Genomic DNA, 18157 nt, shown 5'->3' with positions numbered 1-18157 from the left:
ACCAAGTGCTTAGGAGGATGTAGAACAACAGGTACTCTCACACATTGCTGGTAAGAATGCAAAATGATACAACCACTCTGGAAATCAGCATGACAGTTTCTTATAAAGTTAAACATATTTTATATGACCCTGCAACCCACTCTTAGCAATACCCTAAAATGAAAACTTATATTCACACAAAAACCTGTACATGAATGTTTATAAGCAGCTCCATTTATAATCACGAAAAACTGGAAACTCTCCAAATGTCCTTCAGTGGGTGGATGTATAAACAACTGTGGCATATCTACCTAATGGAACACTACTTAGCAATAAAAAAAGAAAATTATTCATACATACAACAATTTGGAGGAATCTCAAAGACATTAAGCTGAGTGAAAAGAAGTCAGCATTAAAGGTTACATATTGTATGATTCCACTTATATGACATCTGGAAAGGACTGGTGATTGCCAGGGGTCAGGGGTAAGGGAAAAGATATAAAAGGACAGTATGAGTTTGGCAGAGATGGGGCAGTGGTAAGAACTGTTCTATAATTCAGATTGTAGTGGTGTTTGCATTAATCTAAAATTCATAGAACCACAAATCCCCTAAAAACTCACTTTCACCATTTAATTTTATTTTATGTTTGTTTATTTATTTATTGTGAGAGAGACAGAAAGAGAGAGAGAGCGCGCGAGTGAGCACAAACACACAGGTCGGGGAGGGAGAGAGAGGAGAGAACCCCAAACAGGCTCCAAGCACAGCACAGAGCCCAATGCCGTGCTGGATCCCATGACCTTAGGATCATGACCTGAGTAGAAACGAAGAGTCAGAGGCTCAGGCAACTGAGTCACCCAGGTGCCCTTTATCATATAATTTTAAAAACAAAATTTAAAGGGACACCTGGGTGGCTCAGTCATTTAAGCCTCCAACCTTGGTTTGGCTCAGGTCATGATCTCAGGGTTTGTGGAATCCAGCCCCTGCATCAGGCTCTGAGCTGACATCACGGAGCCTGCTTGGGATTATCTCTCCCTCTCTCTCTTTGCCTCTCCCCAGCTCATTCTCTCTCTCTCTCTCTCTCAAAATAAATAATAAATTTTTTAATTTAAAGAAAGAAAGTGCAATCAGATTTTAACGCAGGCAGTCTGACTCTTGTGATTGATTATCAGCTACTACTACTGTCTCGACTTAAGGCACTATATCAAAACAATTAAGTTCTTAGAAAATAAGCATAAATCTGGGTATGATAATTAAAAAGCTTACAGTAATGCTTTACATAAATACTCTTTTCCCCCAATTTAATTTTAAATATTAACCCAACCAATGCAATCTAATAAACTAGAAAAGAAAAATATGAGCTAAGTCACTGATTAAAAGGGTTGTCTTTTTCATCTCAGCCTGTACTTAAGTACAGTACGATTATGTTTATAACAACACTGAAAAAACTTGTTAGGTTCAGTGAAATTACCCATAAGACGTTAGGAGTTATATAAAACCTAAAAAAGTACCCGGCCCTTTTCAGACTCTGCTGACACTTCTGATAGTGAAGTTAATGCTCTCACACACCCTCAGGTTCTTACGTCTGGGAGCTGCTGAAGGCTCCTCGGTTCTCCGAGTTAAGAAATTCTGCGGCAGCCAGTGTCAATGAAATAGTGCAGTCTGGCTCATTCATATTCTAGCAGTCACTGAGTGAGAAACTAGGGAAGGGTGGGGCCGCGGGTAAGGAGGGGGCCCCTCCGCAAGGAGGAGGGGGGCCTAAAAGCCGGGGTAGAGCCTGGGACCCTCCTACCCATCACACCTCACCCGGCACTTAACGCCCCCTGCCGCTGTGTCTCCCGGCCGGGGTCGCCCCTTCCCCACCTGGGGACTGGGGAAAGACGAGAAGCTGGGTGCTCAGCCAGGCTGGAGGCCAGCGCCTCTCCCCCGCGCCGTCTCGCTCCTTCCCGCCCTAAGGGCAATTCCAGGGACCCACACCCTGGGAGCCCCGGCCGCAGGGCGGGGAGAACGGGTGCCGGGCAGGAGCTGCCGCCCACCTCCTCCAGCTGGAACTTGGGCACGGCGCTCCGAGGCGGGGGAGAGGGCGCTCAGGGGCCGGGGGATGGGAGCACGGGCCTGGAGGCCCCTGTCCCCGACACCCCTCTCCAGTCCCCGGAGTACGGCACATCCCGGGACCCCGGGGAGAAGTGGGTCCTTCCCCAGCAGAGCCGGGGGAGTCCTGAACCGCTGGAGAGGGCGAGTGAGAGCCGCGCGGCTGCCCGGAGTGCAGGCTGCTACTCACCGTCCCCGCTGGCCACGGACCCGCCGCCCGGCGCGACCGGCTCCTCCTGGTCGCGGCGCAACCGCTGCCGCCGCCGCCACCTCCTCCTCCTCCTCCCAGCGCGCCAGCTCCCCCCGGCGGGGCCGCCCGGCTGGCTCGCGCCCTCTTTCACTCTCTTAAAAATGACTATGATTTTTTTAACGAACTTTATTGCCAGCCAGGGCTCAGAACGAGCGGCTCAGCACGAGCGACTCAGCAGCAACTCTGGCAAGGATGGTGGGGCGCGGGAGACTCGACTCCCCTCATCTGTGGACGCGCCGCTCTGCGGAGCATGCGCTGGGCTGGTTCTGCGCATGCTCCGCGCGGACCGGTCCCCCCGCCCTGCTCCACCCGCGTTCTGGCTGGTTCTCGGGGAGGGCGGCTCTCCCGCGTTCCCGGCGGCTCTTCTGCGTTCCCGGTGCGTCTGGGGGAACCCGGTGTGCAGTGAGGACCGCAGGGGCGGGCGGGAGCTCCTAGATCGTGGACCCTAGTATAGCACTGACCGAGGAAGGTCCGCATAGGTTTCGCCTACTAAGTGATCAGACTTCCAGAGTACTCAAAGGACTTGCCCTGCCTTGGACACACACCTTTTTTTCTCCACCGGATGACATCCAAGTGGTAGTGAGCAAAAAATGTTGAGCAAAACTGAAAACGCACTCACAGTCCACCCGTTGCAGCTGGAGAGAGTAGAAGTCGGAGATGGTTAACAGTTGAGAGAACCAAACCAACAATTAAAAGTTCCCCCTGAAAGCAATCTAAACTGCTTCGGTTGTTTTTATATTTCACAATACAATAGAATAGAGGGAATAAAGGAAAATACCAACTGTTGGCAAAATACTCCAAGGATGTAGAGTAACTGAATGCATCTACCCTGCTTCTGGAAAGTAAAGTAGAACAACTCCTTTAAATAACAATTGGGCACTGTTTCCTAAAGAAGCGTACCCTATGACCCAGCAGTTCCACCTCTACTAATCCAGCCAAGAGAAATGAGTACTTAGCTTGCACCAACACGGCAAAAGAATGTTCACAACTGCATTTGTGTTAATAGCCCCCAAATGGAAATAACCCCAAAGACCATAAACGATAGAATAAATTACCTAATTCACACAGTGTTCATGCAATGGAATACTGTGCAACAATGAGAAGAATAACCCACAACTACCGACACGAAATGGCTTAACTGCAGAAATGTAAATTTGAACAAAAAGTAAGGCACAAAAAGTACTTAATGGGTAAGACTTTTTCAGCACAAAAACAGGGAAAAAAAAACCTCTAAAATTTAGGATCATGGTTACCGTTGCAGGAAAGGGATAGTGACTGCGTGAGGGATTTCCAAGGTGTTAGTAAGGCTCTCTCTGTTGATCTTGGCACTAGTTACACATATGTGTTCATTTGTAAAAATTCACCAAACTGTACTCCTATGCACAGTTTTCTGTATGTGAATTATATTTCACAAGCAGTAGTTTTTAAAATTAAAAAATTTTAATTTCAAATGTTTTACCTATAATTGCAATATTGTTTTGTAAACATAGTGGTTATTTATAGGAAATTTAATGCCAAGTAGCCAATGGATTTATCTCTAGGATTTGGTTAGTAGTCCCTTAAACTTGAGTAATGTACTCACCCTCACCCCCTTTAAAAGAAAAGGAAAAGCTTCATTAAGAAATGGGCAAAGGACTTAAATAGACATGTCTTCAAAGAAGGTGTACAAATGACTAATAAGTATATGAAAAGAGACTCAATATCACTTATCATTAGTAAAATGCAAATCAAAACCACAATGAGATACTACTTCACACCCATTAGAGTGACTGTTATAGGGGCGCCCAGCTGGTTCAGTCCATTGAGGGTCTGACTCTTGATTTCAACTCAGGTCATGATCCCGGGGTCCTGGAATCAAGCCCAAAGTTGGGCTCTGTGCTGAGCACAGAGCCTGCTTAAGATTCTCTCCCTCTCTCCCTCTGCCCCTCTCCCCCGCTCTCTCTTTAAAAAAAAAAAAATTAATTAAAAAAAATTAAAGATAAATTGCTATTATAAAACAAAACAAAACAGAAAATAGCAAGTGTTGGCAAGGTTCGTGAGAAATTGCAACCTCTGTGCACTGCCAGCAGGAATGTAAAATGGTACAGCCATTATGGAAAACAATATGGCAGTCCCTCACAAAAATAAAAATAGAATTCCACTTCTGGGTATATACTCAAAAGAATTGAAAGCAAGGAATCAAACCAATATTTGTACAACCATGTCCATCAACATTATTTACAGTAGCCAAAAAATGGTAGCAGCCCAAATGTGTATCAACAGATGAATTGATAAACAAAGTGTCATGTAAATATGACATTTATTATATTACTCAGCCTTAAAAAGGAAGGAAATTCTGATACATGGTATACCATGGATGAACCTTTAAGACATCATGCTGAATAAAAGAAGCCAGTCACAATAGGACAAATACTGTATGATTCCACTTATAGAAGGTATCTAAAGTAGTCAAATTCATAGATACACAAAGTAGAATTATGGTTGACAGAGGGAGAGTGGAGGGGAGAATGGGGAGTTAGTATTTAATGGGTACAGTTTCCATTTTGCAAGGTGAAAAATGTTCTGGAGATGGATGGTGGTAATTAATGATTGGACAACATGAATGTGCTTAATGCCCCTGAACGCTACCCTTGAAAATGGTCAAAATGGTGGGGCACCTGCATGGCTCAGTCAGTCAAGCATCAGACTTTGACTCAGGTCATGATCTCATGGTTCGTGAGTTCAAGCTCTGCATCGGGTTCTGTGCTGACAGCTCAGAGCCTGGAGCCTGCTTCAGATTCTGTGTCTCCCCCTCTCTCTGCCCCTCCCCCACTCCCATTCTGTCTCTTTCTCTCAAAAATAAACATTAAAATTTTTTTTTTAAATGGTCAAAATGGTAAATTTTGTGTTAAGTATATTTTACCACAATTTTTTAATTTTTTAAATGTTTATTTATTCTTGAGAGAGAGAGAGAGAGAGACAGGGAGGAGGGAGGGGCACAGAGAGGGAGACATAAAATCCAAAGCAAGCTCCAGGCTCTGAGCTGTCAGCACAGAGCCTGATACAGGGCTCAAACGCACGAACTGTGAGATCATGACCTGAGCCGAAGTCAGATGCTTAACTGACTGAGCCACCCAGGCACCCCACCACAATTTTTTAAATGGGAAAAAAAAAGAGAAAATTCTAGTGAGTATCAAAAAATAAATCTGAGGATTCAAATTTGAGAAAAACTTCTTGAAGCCCCTTTTCCATTTCCATGGGATTTTTGCACATTCTAATGCAATTATGTCTACCTTTTATTTGATTCAAGACTGTACCCAAGAAGTGGAAACCTGGCCTTTTATTTATTTTTTAAAAATTTATTTATTTTTGAGAGAGAGAGAAAGAGTGTGCGCATGTGCATGCCAGTGGGGGAGGGGCAGAAAGAGAGGGAGACACAGAATCCAAAGCAGGCTCTAGGCCCATTGCAGCACAGAGCCCGTTGCAGGTCTTGAACCCTAGACCTGCAAGATCATGACCCGAGCTGAAGTCTGACGCTTAACAGATTGAGCCACCCAGGCGCCCCAGATCTGGTCTTTTAAATCCTGCAGTTGTGCTGTAGCAAAAATGGCAATAGAATTAGTCTGAAGGCCTTTGAAAGAAATTTCACCTGCTGTATCTAGAAATGAGTTGTGCAAAATTATTTAGGGAAAATATTCTTTTTTTGTGAGAGACAGCACTCAAGAGGGGAATGGGGCAAAGGGGAAGAGAGAGAGAGAGAGAGAGAGAGAGAGGGAATCCCAAGCAGGCTCCAAACTCAGTGGAGAGTCTATCTCAGGGCTGGATCCCATGCCCTTGGGATCATGACCTGAGCCAAAATCAAGAGTCTCAACCCAACTGAGCCACCCAGGCGCTCCTAGGGAAAACATTATGAAAAGTTTTTTTTTTATTGTTTTGTTTTGTTTTAATTTTTAAGTGATTGCCATGCCCAATGTGGGGTTTGAACTCACAATACCAAGATCAAGAGCGGCATGTTCTACTAACTGAGCCATCCAGGTGCCTCTGAAAAGTTATATTTTTAAGTAATTTAGTGATTCTTCAAATCTAGTACCTTCACTGACCCAGCAAAAAGTCCTTTGCTAGTTGTTTTACCATGTCTGACACTAACGTGCCAAATAGTTTTCAGGGATCATGAATTGTATATGGGTGAAAAGAAACACATTAAAGAAAAATGACTTACTCTTTTTTTTTTTATTTTTTTTTATTTTTTAAAATTTACATCCAAATTAGTTAGCATATAGTGCAACAATGATTTCAGGAGTAGATTCCTTGGTGCCCCTTACCCCTTTAGCCCATTCCCCCTCCCATAACCCCTCCAGTAACCCTCAGTTTGTTCTCCATATTTATGAGTCTCTTCTGTTTTGTCCCCCTCCTGCCTATATTATTTTTGTTTCCCTTTCCTATGTTCATCTGTTTTGTCTCTTAAAGTCCTCATATGAGTGAAGTCATATGATTTTTGTCTTTCTCTGTCTTGGCTTAGGCCAAGCCTAGGACTTGGCTATGGAACAGGAAAGAGGTAACATCAGGAATGACTCACAGGTTTCTTGAATGACCATCTGAGATTCTGGCACCTAATTCCAATGTGTGGGAGCCACCCCCCCCCACCCCCCCCCACCCCCCCCCCCCCGGACACTAGCTGGGTGTCCTACAATTCAACTCAATTTTGACATTTTCCATCTGGAGATAGCATCAGGTTCCCCAGGTTAAGGGTTCAGTCCTACAAGACTGTGTTCATTCTCCACCACCACCCCCTCCCCCACCACACACACACTTCAGATACCAGTCACAAGCCCAGGTTATCACCTGTGTTTCTGACCAATTCATTATAGATGGGAGGTTCCAATGATCTCTTCTGTGGGTTTGATTAATTTGCTAAAGTAGCTCAGAGAACTCAAGAGAAACGTTTTACTTTCTAGATTACCAGTGTATTATAAAAGAATATAACTCAGCAATAGCCAGATGGTAGAGATGCATAGGGAGAAGAATGGGGAAAGAACATGCAGCTTCATGCCCTCTGCAGATGTCCAGTCTCCCCCCATCTCCGCTGTTCATCTACCCAAAAGCTCTCTGGCCTAGCCCTCATGGGTTTTTATGGAGGCTTCATTACGTGAGCATGATTGATTAAACCATTAGCCATTGGCGATTGAGTCAACTCCAGGCCCCCTCCCCTTGCAGAGGTGATGGTGGGAGGCAACTCTCTAATCACAAGGTTAGTTCTCCTGGCAACCATCCCCCTATCCTTAGGTGGTGTGCGAAATTCACCTTATTAACATAACAAGAGGCCTCTGTTGCTCCCAATCCTAGGAAATTCCAAGGGCTTTAGGAGCCCTATGCCTGGAAGAGGGACAAAGACTAAGCATATACTTCTTATTATAAATCTCATGAACTTGCTGATAGTGATCACTATGCTACTAATTATAATCCCTAGCCAGTGTGAGTCAGGGAATAGTCAGTTCTTTCTAGATTTCCTTTTTTGGTTTGTCATCGATTGTTCTTGTCTCAATGGGCTAGCTAGTCTGTACCATCGCATACACTTCTGGATTTAGGGTGCTCATCAATTGTTAGAACATAAAAAATAATCTTGGTTGAAGTGCCTGGGTGACTCAGTTGGCTAAGCATCTCTTTTCTTTTCTCTCTTTTTCTTAATGTGTATTCATTTTTGAAAGACAGAGCTTGAGTGGGGGAGGGACAGAGAGAGAGGGGGCAGAGGATCCAAGGCAGGCTCTGCACTGAGAGCAGCAAGCCCAATGTGGGGCTTGAACTCACAAACTGTGAGATTATGACCTGAGCCAAAATCAGATGCTTAACCAACTGAGCCACACAGGCTCCCCTAAGCCTCTTACTCTTGATTTCAGGTCATGATCTCACAGTTCATGCAATTGAGCCCTGTATCAGGCTCTGTGCTGACAGGATGGAGCCTTTTGGGATTCTCTCCCCTTTTCTCTGCCCCTCCCCTGCTCTCATGTGCTCGCTCTCTCTCTCTCTCTCTCTCAAAATAAATAAATAAACATTAAAAAATATATATTTGTTCTCCTTCACTGCCCAGGTCTTTCTCTTACATAAATTTGATTTTGTTGAAATAGTGTGCTGAGAGATGTCCTCTCTGAAATACTCTTTATTTCTCAATTGGGAGGCTTGGGATTACCTTTTAGATCCTTTTTTAAAAGTTTTATTTTTATTTAAGTAATCTCCCTATACAACATGGGGCTCAAACTCACAACCCTGAGATCAACAGTTGCACGATCCTCCAACTGAGCCGGCCACACGCCCCTAGATCCTTTTATACTCTCTGCTCCTCTTCATTTCATTTCTTAAAATTTATTTGACTTAGGGGCACCTGGGTGGCTCAGTTGGTCAAGTGTCTGACTTCGTGGTCAGGATCTCTTGATTTCAACTCAGGTCAGGATCTCACAGTTCACGGTTTGAGCCCCGCTTCAGGTCAGGCTTTGTGTGTCAGCTAGGAGCCTGGAGCCTGATTCAGATTCTGTGTCTCTCTCTCTCTCTCTCTGCTAGTCCCCTGCTCATGCTCTGTCTCTCTCGCTCTCAAAAATAAATAAACATTGGGGCGCCTGGGTGGCGCAGTCGGTTAAGCGTCCGACTTCAGCCAGGTCATGATCTCGCGGTCCGTGAGTTCGAGACCCGCGTCAGGCTCTGGGCTGATGGCTCAGAGCCTGGAGCCTGTTTCCGATTCTGTGTCTCCCTCTCTCTCTGCCCCTCCCCCGTTCATGCTCTGTCTCTCTCTGTCCCAAAAATAAATAAAAACGTTGAAAAAATAAATAAATAAATAAATAAATAAATAAATAAATAAATAAACATTAAAAGATAATTTTTAAAAAAGAAACATTTAAGATTTATTTATTTGGAAAAAACTTTTTAGCTTTACTGAGATATAATGAGCATATAAGATTGTGTAAATTTAGGTGTACAATGTGTTGATTTGATATACTAACATATTGAAGAATGATTGCCACCATAGAGTCAGCTAACATTCTATCATGTCACATGATTATCATTTCATTTTTATTTTGCGGTAAGAACATTTTTTTAATATAATTTCTTTTTTTTTAATTCATTTATTTTGAGAGAGAGAGAGAGAGAGCAGAGAAGCGGCATAGAGAGAAGGAGAGAGAAAATCTCAAGCAGGCTCTGCCCTATCAGCAAAGAGCCCGACTCAGGGTTCAAACTCACAAACCATGAGATCATAACCTGAGCTGAAATCAAGAGTCGGACACTTAACCGACTGAGCCACCCATGCACCCTGTGGTAAAAACATTTAAGATACACTCTCTTAACAACTTTCAAATAAGTAATACAATATTATTAACTATAATTACCATGCAACACATTAGAGCTCCAAAACTTATTCATTTATAACTGAAAGTTTGTACCCTTTACCAACATTTCTCATTTCCCTCACATGCCTGTCCCTGGTAACCACCATTCTACTCTGTTTCTCTGTGTTAGGCTTTTTCAGATTCCATGTGTAACTGATATCTTAAAGTATTTGTCTTTCTCTAAATGACTTACTTTGCTTAGCATAATGCCCTCATGGTCCACCCCTGTTGTTGAAAATGGCAAAATTTCCTTCTTTCTCATGGCTGAATACTATTGCATTATATGTATGTTTATATTGTCTTTATCCATTCATCCACTGACAAACACTTAGGCTGTTTCAATGTCTTGGCTCTTGTGAATAATACTGCCGTGAATATGAAAGTACATATATCTCTTCAAGATGCTGTTTTCATTTCCTTTGGATTTATACCCAGAAGTGGGACTGTTAAATCATATGGGACTGTTTTGGGGGAAACCTCCCTATTGTTTTCCATAGTGATTGCACCAATTTATTTTCCCATCAATAGTGCACAAGTCCACATCCTTGCTAACACTTCTTATTTCTTGTTGTTGTTGTTGTTTTGATGACAGTCATTCTAACAGGTGTGAGTTTTGTAGTTTTAATTTGCATTTTCCTGATGATTAGTGATATTAAACATCTTTTCATGTATCTGTTGGCCATTTATATGTCTTCTTTGGAAAAATACCAATTTGGTTCCTCTACCTTTTTTTTTATTGGATTTTTTTTTTAAGATATCTCTATACCCAACATAGGGCCTGAATTCACAACTTCAAGATCAAGAGTCACATGCTCTACCAACTGAGCCAGTCAGAAGTCCCTGGACTTTCTTTTTTCTTTTGAGTTGTATGGATTCTTTATATAGTTTAGATATTAACTCCACATCAGATATATGGTTTGCAAATATTTTCTCCCATTCTATAGGTTGCCTTTTCATTTTGTTGATTGTCTCTTTTACTCTGCAGAAGCTTTTTATTTTTTTAATTTTTTAAAATGTTTTATTTATTTTTGAGAGAGAGAGAGACAGAGTACAAGCCAGGGAGGGGCAGAGAGAGAGGGAGACAGAATCTGTGAAACAGGCTCCAGGCTCTGAGCTGTCAGCATAGAGCCTGACGTGGGACTCGAACTTGTGAACCGCAAGATCATGACCTGAGCCGAAGTCAGAAGCTTAACCGACTGAGCCACACAGGCGCCCCTGCAGAAGCTTTTTAAACGTTTTTGTGAGTGTTTATTTATTTATTTTGAAAGAGAGAGAGAGAGCTTGGGGGGGGGGGGGAGCAGAGAAAGAGAGTCCTAAGCAGTATCTGCAGTGTTCGTGCAGTGCCTGACATAGGTCTCCATCTCACAACTGTGCGATCATAATCTGAGCTGAAATCAAGAGCCGGTTGCTTAACCTGCTGAGCCACCCATCACCCCAGAAGCTTTTTAGTTTGATGTAGTCAGAGATTACTTTATTGTTTCTTGGTAAATGCTTGTCTCAAAAACTCACCTTGAATTACAAATAATAATACACAAAACCAATAACAAATTAAGAAAAAGTACTATCAACATTTGACAGATAAATGGCTAGTTTCTTTAATGTAGAAAGGACTCATACATCAATACGCAAAAGACCATCAGCTGAATAGAAACATGGGCAAAGACGACACATCGAATATGAAAAGAAATACAGGAAAGTGTATTAATATCATACACAATTAAGGAACTGAAATTAAACAATGAGGATATAATTTTTCTTGTATCTAATTGACAAGGATTAACAGCATAACACTACTTAATGTGAGTAAAGCTGTGGGGGAAGAGATATGTAGTTATCCCATTTTTCACAAATTCTCATTATGATGCCTCGCTTGTACAGAAGACCTACATTAGTATATGTTTTCACAACCAAAAGAAGTCCAAAGAGGATTTTGGCTTTTACAAAAAAACAAAAACAAAAAACAAAAGATAAAAATCGAAAATAGCATTGAGTGTTTGTTTTGCAGCAGACTGTTATGGTACAAGCAGCGGGCACCTGAGCAGCGAGAGAGGCCCTGCCTAACTCCTTGAGATCCACACCCAGCATCTCAGCATGACTGGCCACAGCTCTGAACTGTGCCTGTGAGCACCTATGCTCTGTGCTCTGTCTCCGTTTATTTTGTGCATCTACTGGCAAGATGTGTTCTAAGATATTGGAAAAACCTAAGAGAAGTTATTGCGGGGGGGTCTGGGAATGATGAAAAGTTTGTCCATGTAAATTAATGGTAATTGCTTCTTTGCTTTACACCAATTTGACTTAGAGTTTATTTATTTATTTATTTATTTATTTATTTATTTATTTATTTATCTATTTTTAAGTAATCTCTACACCCAATGTGGGGCTTGAACTCATGACCCAGAGATCAAGAGTACCATGCTCTTTTGAGTGAGCAAGCCAGGTGCCCCTGCTTTATGCCATTTTGGCTAAAGCTTTCATAGGACGGCTCTACTTTTAGGAGTGGGGGAAGCCTGGTATGTTGTTGGAAGAGAAATGAAATCAATCCTTTCAGAGAGCAATTTGGCAAAATATATCAAAAGGGTAAACTTGTATTTATTTCCCTTTTGAAAAATTTCATTTACACTATATTCCATAAGGGTCCTTAATAATACAAGTACAGTGAACTCAATTATCTCATACTTTAAGGTCAAATGGATATAGAGTTTATGAACTGAGCAAAGTATTAAATGCTTTTCTCTCTATCCCAAGTTATAGTTGGTTCCTTCTAAACATACAGGCTTTGGGTGCCTGGGTGGCTCAGTCAGGTTAGGTGTCTGACTCTTAGTTTTGGCTCAGGTCATGATCTTATGGTTTGATGAATTCGAGCTCCACATCAGGCTCTGTGCTATTGGCTTGAGAGTCACCTTTTCTCCTACCCCTCCTCTGCTCACACTCTCTCAGTCTCTCTCAAAAATACATAAACTTAAAAAAATAAACAGGTTAATTTGGGCATTATCAAGCCTTCAGAGATTCAGAAATTCTGCTATAAAAAAAATGATAGTCTGTCTTGAATTTCCTCCTAAAATATTTTTCCCTCACGGGACATAATTTAAATGTAGACAGAAAAAAAAAAAACAAAACCCAGAAAGAATGCAGGACAAAACAAGTGTTGCATTGATGATGAATTGGTGATAATTACAAAGACACCTCTGGGTGCTTTTAGGTTGCTTCAGGGCCACATGGCAGGTCCAGATTCTACTCCTCAGATTTATATGTTTAAGAATTGTATTCTACCAGTTCACTCAAGGGATGATTAGGGAACGGGAAACCAATCATCTTCCAAGAAGCTTATTATATACATAAAGCAGAATGTTAGTCTCATAAGTAGGATATATACCAAGGATGATAACCAGACCTGAAGGTTTCTTCACAAAACATGATCTCTTGCTTAAAAAAGCAGAAGCCTCCATTTCATGCTTCCGTCTTTCTCATTTTTCTTCTTTTCTGAATTTTTTCTTTCTTGTGGGTATGTACATTTAGGAGACCAATTTGCAAGTCAGAAGGCTGCTGAGTAAGCACAAAACTAAAGCAAATAGAATCGGATGCTTTCTGAAAGAATTTCTAGCAAACTGAAGAGAAACAATGAATTGTTCTTACACATGTTACAGGAATTTCTTTCTAAAAATTTGGGCCATGAGTCAAGAATCAGAACACCCTTTCTTTTTTCAAGTGAAGGAAAAATACAGGCTCAGATACACAGTTGACTCTTGAACTGCACGGATCCACAGGTCTACTTATACACATTTTTTTATACACAACAGTACAGTACTGTAAATGTATTTTCTCTTCTTTATGATTTTTTTTGGAAGTATTTGAGAGAGAGTGTGAGCATGCGCGCATGTGTGCACAAGTGGGGGGGTGGGCAGAGAGAGGGAGAGAGAGAATGCCAAGCAGGCTCTGTGCTGTCAGCTCAAAGCTTAACATGGGGCTCAATCTCACAAACCATGAGATCATGACATGAGCCAAAATCAAGTGCTAGATGCCTGACTGACTGAGCCACCCAGGGACCCCGAAGTATTTCAGCACTTTGAAGACAGTTTTTGGGACAGTAGTCTGCTGTCTTCCGTGTCGGCATCATTGAAATAAACTCTTTCTTGTTTCATTGCCTCTCATCCCTCTGCCTTTGGATTTTGTCAGCTGCGAGTGGCCGATCCTGGTCTGTTTGGAGCCCCTGGAGCCAGGTGCTCTTGCACCCCAGCACCCCAGTTACTCCATGTTGTACAAGGGTCAGCTGCAGTGAAACAAAAAACCGGGCCAAATGATTTCCTTTTATCTGCCCCCAAATGATAGCACACATGCTGCTTTTTAAAAATAAAGTAAAGCACTACCAAAAAGAGGGTGAACACCTTTCTTCACTGTGGAAGGAAGTTATGTGGTTGTTTCAAAAGTTGGCAGTGTGTTCCATGATAGGGAGTTATATGCAAAATGACTCCAAAAGCAAAAGGAGCCACAAGACTGAAGAAAAGAGTGGACAAATCCAGCTTGAGAGAAATGGTCTGTTAAGGGGAAGTAGGGACAGAAGCTGTGTCTTTGGTGCCAGGAAGGCAGTAAGATGAGTAGATCGCTGCAACCTCAGCTCCCATTAGACTTGTTTTTATAGCCTAGAGGCTGGGGAGTATAAATCGGGGACTACCAGGAGGACCACCTCTGAGGAGAATGTTCCGGAATAGGTGTCTTATTTCTAGAGCAGATCAAGGACATTTTGCCCTGAGGGTGTACTTAAGGGCGTGGTTAACAAAAGGAAAGAAGGTGGTGGTGGTAGTGGGATTGCTGTACCCCAAAAGGCTTCTGGTCACAGAATGCAATGCTTAGAAAGAACTCTCAATGATGTATTTCACAGCGCCTGTGACTTTTAAGGACTGGGATATTTTCTGAAGACCTTAGAATGAGCAAATGGCCTCAGCACCTAGTGTCTACCTTAAAGTGACTTTAACATAAAATGTTAATTGTTAGCATCCTTTTCCAAACGTTTTAAATAGTTGCTGGTAACTTGCTGAAGCACTCCCATTACTCTATCCTTACGGCATGTTTCTCTGAAAACAAAATGACTGGTGAGGTGAAAATTTGTCCCACACTGCAGTCATTTAATTAAAAGGTAGATTTATTCAGTTTTAACTGTTACAAATATCATGTATACCATTATAACTCTTTACGTTCTCACCCTAAAATACATAAGCTTACTATGTAAGTGACTTTATTTGCTAGCAGAAAGTATTTAAAACCACAGTGGACTCTGAAATGTCCAGTCACCTAACTCCTAGGTAACTATGTTATTTGGCTGTAATAACTTTTATTACAGGGTGCTCCTTTTCTTCTCTCTCTTGAAATATCTATGTTAGGATGTTGGTAAATGTCCCTTAAAAATAAAAACATTAGGGGTGCCTGGGCGGCTCAGTTGATTGAGTGTCTGACTCATTTTGGCTCAGGACGTGAGACTGATCCCTGCCTCTGGTTCTGAGCTGGGTGTGGAGCCTGCTTAAGATTCTCTCTCTCCCTCTTCCTCTGCCCCTCTCCCCACTCATGCCCCCCTCCTCTAAACAAACAAACAACCCTTTGGATTAAAAGGAAAACTGAACCCCTTATGTATTTTTGTTACTATTAAATAATGGTTTTGTAAATTTGAATGGAAAACCACCCGTATGTATTGCTATTGGGTTGGAGTTAAAGTTAAGCCCTTGTTTAATTTAAAATATACTTGGGGCGCCTGGGTGGCGCAGTCGGTTAAGCGTCCGACTTCAGCCAGGTCACGATCTCGCGGTCCGTGAGTTCGAGCCCCGCGTCAGGCTCTGTGCTGACAGCTCAGAGCCTGGAGCCTGTTTCCGATTCTGTGTCTCCCTCTCTCTGACCCTCCCCTGTTCATGCTCTGTCTCTCCCTGTCTCAAAAATAAATGTTAAAAAAAAAATTAAAAAAAATAAAATATACTACTTAATAACAATTTCATGAAAGATAAATCCAATAATCAAAAAATAAATAAATTTCAAAACTAAAATTTTGTGTAACGTGCATCAACAGTGTGGAACAAAGCAGTAAAAGATATAATGTAACTTTTTTATTAAAAATATTTTTTAATGTTTATTATTTTTGAGAGACAGAAAGAGACAGAACACAAGCAGGGGAGGGGCAGAGAGAGAGGGAGACACAGAATCCGAAGCAGGTTCCAGGCTCTGAGCTGTCAGCACAGAGCGTGACATAGGGCTTGAACTCACAAGCCCTGAGATCATGACCTGAGCTGAAGTTGGATGCTTAACTGACTGAGCCACCCAGGTGCTCCTATAATGTAACTTCTTTAAAATTTGGAACAACCTGGGGCGCCTGGGTGGCTCAGGAGGTTAAACTTCTGCCCAGATCATGATATTGAGGTCAGTGGGTTCGAGCCCTGTGTTGGGCTCTGTGCTGACAGCTCAAAGCCTGGAGGCTGCTTTGGATTCTGTGTCTTTCTCTTTCTCCTCACGCTCCACTCATGCTCTGTCTCTCTCTCTCTCTCTCAAAAATAAACATTAGAGGGGCACCTGGGTGGCTCAGTCGGTTAAGCGGCCGACTTTGGCTCGGGTCATGATCTCACGGTCTGTGAGCTCGAGCCCCGCGTCGGGCTCTGTGCTGACAGCTCAGAGCCTGGAGCCTGTTTCAGATTCTGTGTCTCCCTCTCTCTGACCCTCCCCCGTTCATGCTCTCTCTCTGTCTCAAAAATAAATAAACGTTAAAAAAATTTAAAAAAAAAAATAAACATTAGAAAATTAAAAAAAATAAAATTCTGAACTTAAAAATTTTCATATTTATCTAATTATTTATTTTAAAAATGTTTATTTATTTTTAGAGAGCGTGAGTGGGATGGGGGGGGAGAGAGAAGGAGAGAGAGAATCCCAAGCAGGCTTATGCTCAGAGCACACACCAGCCCGGGGCTCATCTCATGACCATGAGATAATGACCTGAACCAAAATCAGGAGTCAGAAGCTTAACCAAATGAGCCATCCAGGCACCCCTATTTCATGTTTTAGATACTCTGCCAATATTTAGCATAGTGATTTTATTGATAGTGGGGTATTTAATGCAATTTATTAGCACTGTGGCTTAAATAATTTTGTCTTAGAAATGAAGTTTGTTTTAAAGAAATAAAATAGAGTCTATTTTAAAGAAATGTTGTTTTGAGGCTTTTGTGCTCCACCCTCAAGTAATAAATTTATTTTCCCTGTGCAAAATAACTGTAGCATTAAAAAATATATAAATAATGTCTACATCCAGCATGGGGCTTGAACTCACAATCCTGAGATCAAGATGCTCCACCGACTAAGCCAGTCAGGAGTCCCCTATTCAAATTTATTTAGCAAGTGCTTTCTATGTTAGCCACCATCCTAAGCACCTTGCATATGGCATCTCATTTAAAGTTCATAACTCACAGGAGCATTATCATCCTGACTTTACAGCTGGGGAGGTCAGGGATATTCTTGGGGCTCTCTGCTGATGAGAGCTGGGGTTAGGAACTCAAGTCTTCCTGCAGCAAAGCTTAAAGCCACTATGTGTGTTCTGTCCCAGGGCTGTATCATCTTCAGACCTGAGGGCTGATGATTACACTTGAATATGTACTTATAATACTCTCTGGATCCAAATTCTAGGTCAGTTTTCCAATGCCAGGTTTTTCAATCTTTTCTAACAGCCTCTGTCAAATTCCTGCACAAATCGTGCCCAAATTAGTTGCATATTAGAGTTGGACTAGAGGGGTGCCTGGGTGGCTCAGCCGGTTGTGTCTGACTCTTGATTTTGGCTCAAGTCATGACCTCACGGTTCATGAGATCGAGCCCTACACTGGGTTCTGTGCTGGCAGTGCAGAGCCTACTTGCAATTCCCATTCTCTCTCTCTCTCTCTCTGCCCCTCCCTCACTTGTATTCTCTCTTTGAAAAATAAACTTAAAAAAAAAAAGCTAGGCTAGATACTGAAATTGGCCCTCACCAAACAGCTGTGAGTGAATGCCATAGTGATCTGAATGCCAACTACATGCAAGGGAAGCATGTTTGCCACAATGTTTTTTTTGTTTGTTTGTTTGTTTTATTGTTTTTACATAAGCTCTACACCCAGCGTGGGGCTTGAACTCACAAACCCAATATGGAGAGTTGCATGCTCTAAGGCCTGGTCAGCTGGGCACCCCCAATATTTCAGGTGGGTAATTAAAGATTAGTGTGACCCAGTTCAAGTTGTTTACTCCTTGATCATGATTGAAAGCTTAAGAATGTAGTCATGTCCCTAAACAGAGGTCCATTTCATTTTGCTTGCTTGTTGTGAGTAGACACACACAAGTTCAATTTCACTACTGTCCTTGCCTTTTATAAAATTCTCAGCTTTTACTTTCATTTTTTGTCTTTGAGGAATTTCAAAATCCAGTCTTCAAAAATAGCATTATCACATATGTGTCCTCCACATGTATCAGCATTTCTCTCAGTCATTTGAAAGGGACACA

The 18157-nt window shown here is 42.1% G+C and overlaps 1 protein-coding gene across 3 annotated transcripts in view; it reads right to left on the bottom strand.

Annotated features, from left to right (window-relative positions):
* Window positions 1-2567, bottom strand: part of RAB23 (RAB23, member RAS oncogene family) — a 39994-nt gene extending 37427 nt beyond the window's left edge. Inside the window, exon 1 of one of the 3 annotated variants that reach the window (XM_086707149.1) lies at window positions 2259-2567. The gene's annotated coding sequence lies outside the window, so the exon portion shown is untranslated. The remainder of the gene's footprint in view (window positions 1-2258) is intronic. The other 2 variants (XM_086707147.1, XM_086707148.1) reach the window with 2 other exon arrangements.
* Between the last annotated feature and the right edge of the window lie 15590 nt (window positions 2568-18157).

The sequence above is a fragment of the Puma concolor genome, chromosome B2 (genome assembly GCF_028749965.1).
Source record: "Puma concolor isolate L17-30 chromosome B2, mPumCon1.1.hap2, whole genome shotgun sequence".
NCBI classification, from domain to species: domain Eukaryota; kingdom Metazoa; phylum Chordata; class Mammalia; order Carnivora; family Felidae; genus Puma; species Puma concolor.
The sequence above is the reverse complement of the archived record's forward strand: the minus strand, read 5'-3'. Positions and strand labels throughout refer to the sequence as shown.